Here is a 9,198-nt window from a genome sequence, read left to right on the forward strand (position 1 = left end):
TTGTTTTTCCGGTACCGGGAATCAAACTCACGACCTCACGCTTGCCAGGAAGGCGCTGTGCTGCTGAGCTAAATCCCCAACACCCCTTGGCAATTAAACTATTACAAATGATTATATGGAAGGAACAGAACAATGACCTGACTTATCCAGACATCAAACACTATCTAAAAGGCAACAAGAGAACTTACTCATTCATTTCATACCATCAGTTTTTGTACAAGTCTGTTTAAAAATGCATAAGTTGGGGGCTGGGGATTTAGCTCAGCGGCAAAGCGCCTGCCTGGCAAGCGCAAGGTTGTGAGTTCGGTTCCTGGTACCAGAGAAAAACCAAAATCAAAAAAAAAAAAATGCATAAGTTAGGGCCAGGGATATATAGCTCAGAGGCACAGCACCAGCCTGGCAAGTGCGAGGTCCTGAATTTGATTCCCAGTACTGATTAAAAAAAAAAAAAAGCAGAATCTTGTTAAGGAACTAGTCATTTGACAAATCTTAATACATGAAATCTAGAAAAAATTTCATTAGGTCAAAGAATGGTGAATTTTAAGAAGAATAGTTCTATATCACATAGAATATTCCTGTGCTTCTGAAGTTTATTTCTAATAGCACCTAATTATAAACAAACATTTGTGACAAAGGACCTTTAGGTCACTGGTGACTCAGCTGAATAAAGATGTTTCATTTACAACATGGAGAGGAGGACTGGAGCGCTGCTTAGGGTCAGAGCACACGTCTGGCACGCAGAGGCCCTGGGCTCACTCTCCAGCACCATGGGCACAAAGTAGCCTGAAAAGGTGCCACGTGGGAGTGCGAGGGTGGCGCGGGCTATGGGAAGGCTGGTCCCAGAGCACAGTCCCACTGGAAGGCCCTGCAGAAAAGGTGACGGCCTGCAAGTGGCAGCAGTAGCAGAGACTGAAGGACTAAGATCTCGGACATGGGTAAGGAGAAGAAGAGAAAGCTTAACTGAAACTGAAGGTACATCATGCACAACTTCCACACCTGGGAAGTAGTTCCCTATAGGAAGTCCTAGAACACCCCTGTTCTCACTTCTCCTTTCGTCCTCACCCTGACCTCCTCACCACTCTGTCTTGGTCACACTCAGAACTCCCATCAGTGACCTTGAGTTAAAAGAAGGTTCCTCTGGGCCAGGGATATAGCTCAGTGGCATAAGCGCCTGCCTAGCAAGCTCAAGGTCCTGAGTTTGACCCCCAGTACCAAAAAGAAAAAAAAAAAAAAAAAAAGAAGGTTCCTTTTCTACAGCTATTTACACTTGGTTCTGGTATCCTAGACACATTCATGTGCCCTCTACACACAGGATGACTCCAAAATTATGTCAATTTGCCCCAGCTAGGAAACATTATCTTCCATTAACTAACCAGACCATCTACCCTCAGGACCAGGAAGCCATATCCATAAAGTGCTTGTGAACTTCCCATCAGAGAAAAGAAAAAAAGGACAAGACCACCAACAAACAGGAGACCATAGAGAAAGTTCTGGAAAAGCAAAGGTAAAGCTGTGAGGTAAAGCCTAAACCCTTATAGGTTCAGGTTATATGAGACAGTCTGAATGGTCTGGTCCTGCAGTCAAGGTAGACAGTATCAAAGAGCTTTATAGCAAATTTCAGGATGTTAGAGTAACTACTATAATAAAATAAGTGACTGCATAGTTATTATTATAAAGGTAGTGATTACAACTAAGATCCAAGAAACACTAGAAGCTCTGGAAGTTATAAATACAATAGATTCTAAAGCTTGTTGAATTTCACTGAGCCAGCTTAGAATCCAGGCAAGTAGTTTTTGTTGCTCTTGTTCTTTTTTTAAGAGACAAATTTACTCAGGCTGTCCTCAGACTCCTGGCTCAAGTGATCCTCCCGTCTCAGCCTCATGAGAAGGTGGGACAACTGGCACACGACACTGTGCTTGGCCCAAGGCAAGTTCTTAAAGTGGTAGAATACAGAATGGAAAATCAGTGGATACTCAGCTGAACAGAACTAGTGGTGGAAACTACAGTTGGGGAGTCTGGGTGAATGGGTATGAACAGAGCTGAAAAGGGACCATTTCCAAACTCCCTGACTTTGATCTGATGGTAGCTTGAGACAACCTGGCAAGGAGGAATGACTCCAAGTGAATTACTTTCTCCCTGTCTGTTCCTGACCAGTTCATATACTTCATACTGTGGATCTGCTCAATCAAATAAGGGAGTGGCAGCAATGTAGAAGTTGTCTTCACAAGGAGCCAGGATCCCATAGGTCACATTCCAGGCACACAGCAGTTTGGGGTTGTTGTGTTTTGAAACCTCAGTGGCTCAATATTAACATTGTTTCTTCTTCAAAAAAACAATACCAGACCTAGCTACCCAATGTTCTCACAACCCACCATCTATAGAAGTTCAGTAGTTTCGCAGGAACATTTCGGTAAGTATTGACAACATCCACAAAGACAATGTCCCCATAGACTCTGCTTTCCTCCTTCAGTAAGGCATCTTCCTCATGGAGAGTCCTCATATGTTCAACCAGCCGCTCAGGCCGAGAGTGAAGGTTACGTAAGAGAGCATCGCCTTCTGTAAAGTGAAGTTGAGAACTGGAGAAAAAGGCTGCTGCAAACTTAAGACCAGAATCAGATGAGGAGAAATGTGGAATGACAGGGCTGGGGATTTAGCTCAGCGGCAAAAGCGCCTGCCTGGCAAGCGCAAGGTTGTGAATCCGGTTCCCGGTACCAGAGAAAAACAAAAACAAAACAAAACAAAAAAAGAAATGTGGAATGACAGCTAATGGGGATACGGCTGCTTTTGGGGCCGATGGAAATATTGCTGAATTAGAGAAAATGGCTGTGGAACTCTATATGAATATATCAAAATCCGCAGAACTGAACACATTAAAAGGGTGAATTATGTGGTATATGACTTCTACTTCAATAAGGTTGTTCCTTTAATTACAAGAGATCACCTTTTCTGTCAGGGTATTAAGATTAGGTGTGTGAGATTCAATACGCTTTTCAGTCAACTTACCCTGAACAGTGTAAATAAAACCACCTGCAACTCCCTCCACACCTTCCATGAATTCGTGAAGCAGCACGCCCTCCCCCGCCTGAAAGCAACAAGAACAGAAGTGTTCAGTGTCCCATTACTAAAAGGAAACTTATATCCCAAACCCAACCTGACAGAAGTCCTAGTATGTTTCCACCGCAGCAGATAAATCCATGTAAGAGGCTGGTGCAGCAGAGATCTAAAGTGATATGGATGATGTACAGTATTCGTCCATTTGTCTTACCTAGTTACAGTATTAGAGATCAATAGTCCACAGGTGCCCAGAATTCCAACTTATGTATAATCATGTGTTCTTGTTACTTGTTACCATAACAGTATAAAAACTAATTTATTTTACATCAGGACCCTATCATTTAAAAAATTATTAAAATTAAAAATATTACCCTTTTGAATGATTTGGAGAATAAAAATTCTTGCATTCAAAGAGATCTCAGCACATCTTAAAATTAAGTGACCATGCAGAGAAAAGCTCCTCAAAATCAACAGTGTGTCCCAAACACTTCAGATGGAACTGTACCGATTATTGAAGAGGTTTCAAATTCCCAGAGCCTACTGTGCCAACATTCACTATCCTTTCTGCCTCTTCAGATTAGAAGAGTTCTTATTATTATAGTTGCCTCTCTTCACTTCATGAGTTAGCCAACACCCGCACTCAAACAGAACCTTTTGCTGGCTGCTGGGGGTTGGATCAGACATTCACAGTTTTACTTCAGCAAGTTTATGCTCTTTCCTCTGCATATTCATCTATCAAAAGGGATACTGCTTGGCTAGTCTTCTTTTTTTAAAAACAGATCTTTTCAGCAGACTTGTACCATTCAAAACAATGTTTTACGGCCATGAGAGAGTATTCTGAGGTCATTGTGGTAACATGTCATTTAATTTGAAATATGATTACTGTTAAAAATATTACTATATGTGAATGCTACAAATTCCAATCTTATAGTTCTCTAAAATGTTGTATACTCTCTACTTTGTGAGTTACTATCCCTAGCCGCCTCTTTCTTGGTTTTTTAAATTTTTGAGACAAGGTGTTGCTAGATTGCTTAATTGTCCAGGCTGGCCTTGAACTTATAAGACCTTAAACTTGGGAGGCTCCTTGGGATTATAGGCATGTGCCACCATTGCCAACTTTCTCTTCCCTTTTCTTTGCTATACAGCATATTATTTAGGCTTGTTTAGTTTTTGTTTTTTTTTTTAAAGACATGGTCTCACTACATAGCCCATGCTGGCCTCCAACTTACACAGTGCTCCTGCCTCAGCCTTGAAAGTTGGGATTACAGGCGTGTTTCACAACTCTTGGCCCATTAGGCTTGTTTAGAACTCAAACTTTTCACTAACTTTTCTTTCAAAGGTCACAGGATGGCTTTTCACATTTGCACATGGTTCTTGGAACAGGCTATTAAGGGTTCTTATAATAGGCTATTAAGTTACCTGTCCCTCTCATGTTGATTTCTTGAATATTTAAGCTCTACAATTATTTTTACCCCCAAAGCAGGTCATTTGAGTTTTTATATTTGAGCCTAGTCCTCAACTCAACAGTAAACTTATTTTCTTTAGCATAACAAGCTTTTTGACATAGTCTGAATATTTTTAAGTTTCATAAGTAGTTAAGGAAGCAAGATATAGTATTCAAGGCATCTGTCTTGAAAATAATAAAAAAAAACCCTAAAATTTCCATAAAACTTCCTATCTTAAATAAAGAACTTTTCATATTAAAGGATGAAATCCTAAACATAGAACATGTATGAAATTCTAAACACGGCCTACAAGGCTATGTGTGTAATTACATATGAATTTGGGGGTCTGTTTAAAGTCTTTCTTCTTCGCATTGTAGACCTGTATGTAATGGACCCATATGGTCTGCCACTGTGCCTGCCTCACAGTAGGGCGTGCTGTGAACACTTTCAGAATAAGTCGTACATATCACATACTTGTTTCAAACTCAGGAAGCAATTCATGGGAATAGGCTTAAAATTCAAAGAAGTCACTGACTTTAAATGTAAAGTGCATTCCTAACCACTATCTCAAAGTACCGAGGAAAATGAGAGGGTGCCCATGACACCACCATATGCACTACTTATTTACTAATGTCTGCCTACAACTTCTTTATTATCCTACATTTGAGAAATGTACCTGTCAGAATTGGATTTGTTTTAAATTTGAAGCAAATCTGAATGAATTAAAAATGAGTCAGAAATGCCAGAGATGCTTCAGCAATATAAGTGAAAAAAATACTCAATCTCATTTTCCATTCACTTATTCACTCATCATTCATTCATTCATTTATGTCAGAGTCCCCCCATGTTGCTCGAGCTGGTCTCAAACTCCTGAGCTGAAGGGATCCTCTTGCCTCAGCTCCCAAGTAGCTGGGACTACAGGTGTACAGGTGCAGCTGGCTCAATTTTTTTAACCTACACTGTTTTAATTGATGTTTTACTATCAAAGTGAGATAGTGAATATTGTGAATACTATTAAACAAGCGTTCTGCTGACTTGAAAATGGCTAAGAGGGACAGGTATGGTGGTTCATACTGTAATCCTAGCAGAGGCTAATACAGGAGGATCATTGTGAGTTTGAGGCCAGCCTGGGTTACATAGTAAGTTCAAGGCCAGTCTGAACTACATAGTGAGACTCTGTCTCAAAAAAAAAAAGTAGATGTTCCAATCTAAACAGATAGTGTGACACATACCTCTAATCCCAGCATTTTTTGAGGCTGATGCTGGAGAATCCTAAGTTTGAGCCTAGCTAGGGCAATTTAGCAAAACTTGGTCTCAAGAAATTTTACAAAGGGTTGGGAATGTAGCCCAGGGCAAAGGTCCTTAGTTTAATCCCCAATAATACAACACCCCCCCCCCGCGCGCGTGTGTGCGCGCACACACACACACACACACACACACACACACACACACGGCATCAATCAATTTTAAAACTATAGTCACTAATTCACAGAATCATATAAAACATTTCAGCTTCTCATCTTCACAATGGTAGCTCAGCCACATTTTCTACTCTATATGCTAAAACATGTGAGAATCATTTGATACTGCCTGGGATCCTGGGAATGTATAAAAGTAAACTTAAGAACACTTCTAGATATTAAAAAAAAGCAAAAATCTGTCATTATGTCATTAATCTAAACAAACACAAGAATTGCTTACCGTAAGGACTCTGAGAACTCCCTCTCCATCATTCACTGTGACTTCGGGAAGATTTCCTGAGACGAGGCCTTGTGGGTCTTGGCTCTCCCACACTATTGTACCTTCAAAGCTCTTTTGGGTGAAGAGATGACTATTGAGTTGATTCTTTACTATTACCATTTAGATTTTAAGGAAGTATTTAGGTTAAGACTTAAAAATTTATGCCACAACTCTAACGAACTGTTGTAACGTTTTGGTGGCTACCCATGATTGTTTCTTCCACACACATCTAAAAAAAAAAAACTCTGAGTATATGGTCAATCTTGCAGCTGGTGTCATTTTCCATTATATCAAAAGCATCTCCTGATGTTGTGCAGCTGTTACAGCTGTTCTTTGTGGGTACAACATGCCACTAAGTGCACACATCCCGATTGAGTCAACATTTCCTTAATGTCGGACATCTGTTTGCTACCTAATATCTCCAGAAATAATGTGTGGTGTTTTGATGCACTGTACTCTCACTAGTATGGGATTTAGGAAAAGTTACATTAAAGTAACAGATTTTTAAAAATGATTCCTTGTTCATTTGTATTTCTCATTCCTGGTGATGTTTAAACACTGCCGTTTTCTCCGAGAACTGCCTTCTTGTGCTTCTTTGCCATTTTCTGTCTATTTTTTTGTTACTACTCTATGTCAACTTTTTGCAGAGTACTTATCTTAATCTGTGCACCTTTTATATGCTCAAATATTTCTTTCAGTGTCATGTGCCATTTATTATTACTCTTTATACAAATTCAAAAGTCAATATGTTTTCCTTGTCAAATCAGACAAGCTTTTCCTTTGTGATTACTACTATTAAACTCAAAGCTTAGAAAGCTACCCACCCCGCCCCCGCCCAAGGTGTGAAGTCTGTTTAAATCTTAATATCTTCAATTTACTCTGTGGTCCCCACTTTTATCTCTGCTTGCCTGGCTCTTTAGGACGCTCAGGTCTCAGTTCCACTAGCATCTCCTCCAGCTTTCCTCAGAGCGCCAACAGAAGGTACCAACACCCAGTTCCTGTCACGTCCACTGCTTTATTTGCTTAATACCATTTACCATTCTGCGGTTTCTTTTTCTACTGCCAAGCTAAGTGCCCACTGGAATGCAAGCAACACAAGGGTAGGGTCTTGTCCCACCAAATACTGTATCCCCAGTACTTAGAACACCCAGAAATAACTGAAAATTCAATAATATTTACTGAATACATAAAGTGGAACAAAAAGTCAATTAGGATGACTCCTGGTGTAGGGCGTAAAATACAGGTGTAATACCTAAAAGAAATTAATAATATGGAATGGAAAGATAAAATACTCGTACTAATGTCTCATTTAACCAGCATTATAAGGAAACTATAGAAAATCCAATTTGTCAAGCTAGGCCAGTGACTTACAAAATTTAAGAAATATAATTTTTTTCTCCACCAAAACAGAAATACTGTGAGAACTGGGATTCCCTCGGGCTCCATCACACAGTAAACAAATCCTTAATTGTCACTACTTATGAAACTACTAATGCACAATGTGGTGCCCTTGAGGTCCTTGGGGCAGAACTTGCAGACACACCTCAAGCTGTGGCATCATTTCCTAATTTTTCAGTTGGAGAAAATCACAGAGCTGTTTAAAAAAGGCGGGGGAGGGGACTCTTTGAAGACTAGTGATAATGAATATAGTTGCAGTGCCTTTGCTTGGAAAACAGAGCTTTATTACCAAGGGAAGGCACACAGGAAGCAAACTCTTCCTTTAAAAGATTCCATTTTCTTATCTATACATTTCTATACCTTTCCTAAGTGGCCTTAACCCCTATTGAATCTGAGGTCTAATCTGAATTCTAAAACCAAAATCATTGCCATAAATATATACAAAGCCAGGCATGGTTGGCGCATGCCTGTAACCCTAGAACTCTGGAAGGCTGAGGCAGGAGGACCACAAGTTTAAGCTCAACTTGGGCAACTTAGCCACTTAGTGAAACCCTGTCTCAAGATTTGAAAAGCGCTGGGGATATAATGCAGTGTGAATGCACTGGGTTCAATCTCTAAATATCATGAACACACACACACACACACACACACACACACACACACACACGCGCGCGCACGCACGCAGACACAAAAACACTAGAAAGAAATACACCAAATATAATACTGGGTAAAAGATGGGTGACAAGAGTTTTTAAATCTGTCTATATTTTCATCAAATTTTCAGCAGTGAATACGAATTACTTTTATACTTTGCTAATCAGAAAAAATATGTAAACCAAGTGTACAGTACATGCTCAGTTGAATAAATTTAGGGTCAATCTTCTTTCAGACATAAGCCATCATTTAAACATTTGAGTGTTTATCAAGTCTGAGTTATATGTTTGAATATTACAAGTAAAAGTAGAATGGCCCATAACTTCAAATAATCACCATGACAAGCTAAATAAGGATGGAGAGTTGTTCTGGGGGAGGTGGGAGGCAGACTAAATTTCAAGTTACCATGGGAACTAAGCCTTGAGGACTCTAGATCACCAAGAGGGAGACAACAGCGCACACATCTTGAAAACCGACAAGAATTAAGTACGGCTGAAGCGCCAGGCTGAGGAGACAACAGAAAAAAGGTGAGCCTGGCCAACTCTGCCCACTTTAAGAGGAAGCCTGCCTTTTTCCTGGTGATGAAGAAGATAAGGTTGCGAGCACAAGAGTGACACAATCACATCCGCAGTGCTAAGGAAGGTCCCTGCAACAGCAGCGTGGGAAGAGGTGGAAGACTGTAGGGAGAGTGGTCAGGCTGTTCTAAAGTCCAGGCGAGGACAAGGACAAGCAAGCACTAAGTGAAGGCAATGCGGTCTGGATAGCAGAGAGGTACCCAAGGGAATTATCCTGAGTAGAAGGAATTCATCCGATAGAAGAGGAAATAATGCTTCCAATAACTGGGAAGAGCTCAGAAGTTACTAATACCTCATAACAATTTATCACTTGGCCACTGTAAGAAAGCTGG

At 40.3% G+C, this 9,198-nt stretch overlaps 1 pseudogene; it reads right to left on the reverse strand.

The window, feature by feature from the left end:
• The window catches only part of LOC106146692, a 21,042-nt pseudogene extending 14,683 nt beyond the window's left edge, over positions 1-6,359 (reverse strand).
• Positions 6,360-9,198: the final 2,839 nt, after the last annotated feature.

The sequence above is a fragment of the Chinchilla lanigera genome, unplaced genomic scaffold (assembly GCF_000276665.1).
Source record: "Chinchilla lanigera isolate Chin_1 unplaced genomic scaffold, ChiLan1.0 scaffold00091, whole genome shotgun sequence".
Lineage (NCBI taxonomy): Eukaryota > Metazoa > Chordata > Mammalia > Rodentia > Chinchillidae > Chinchilla > Chinchilla lanigera.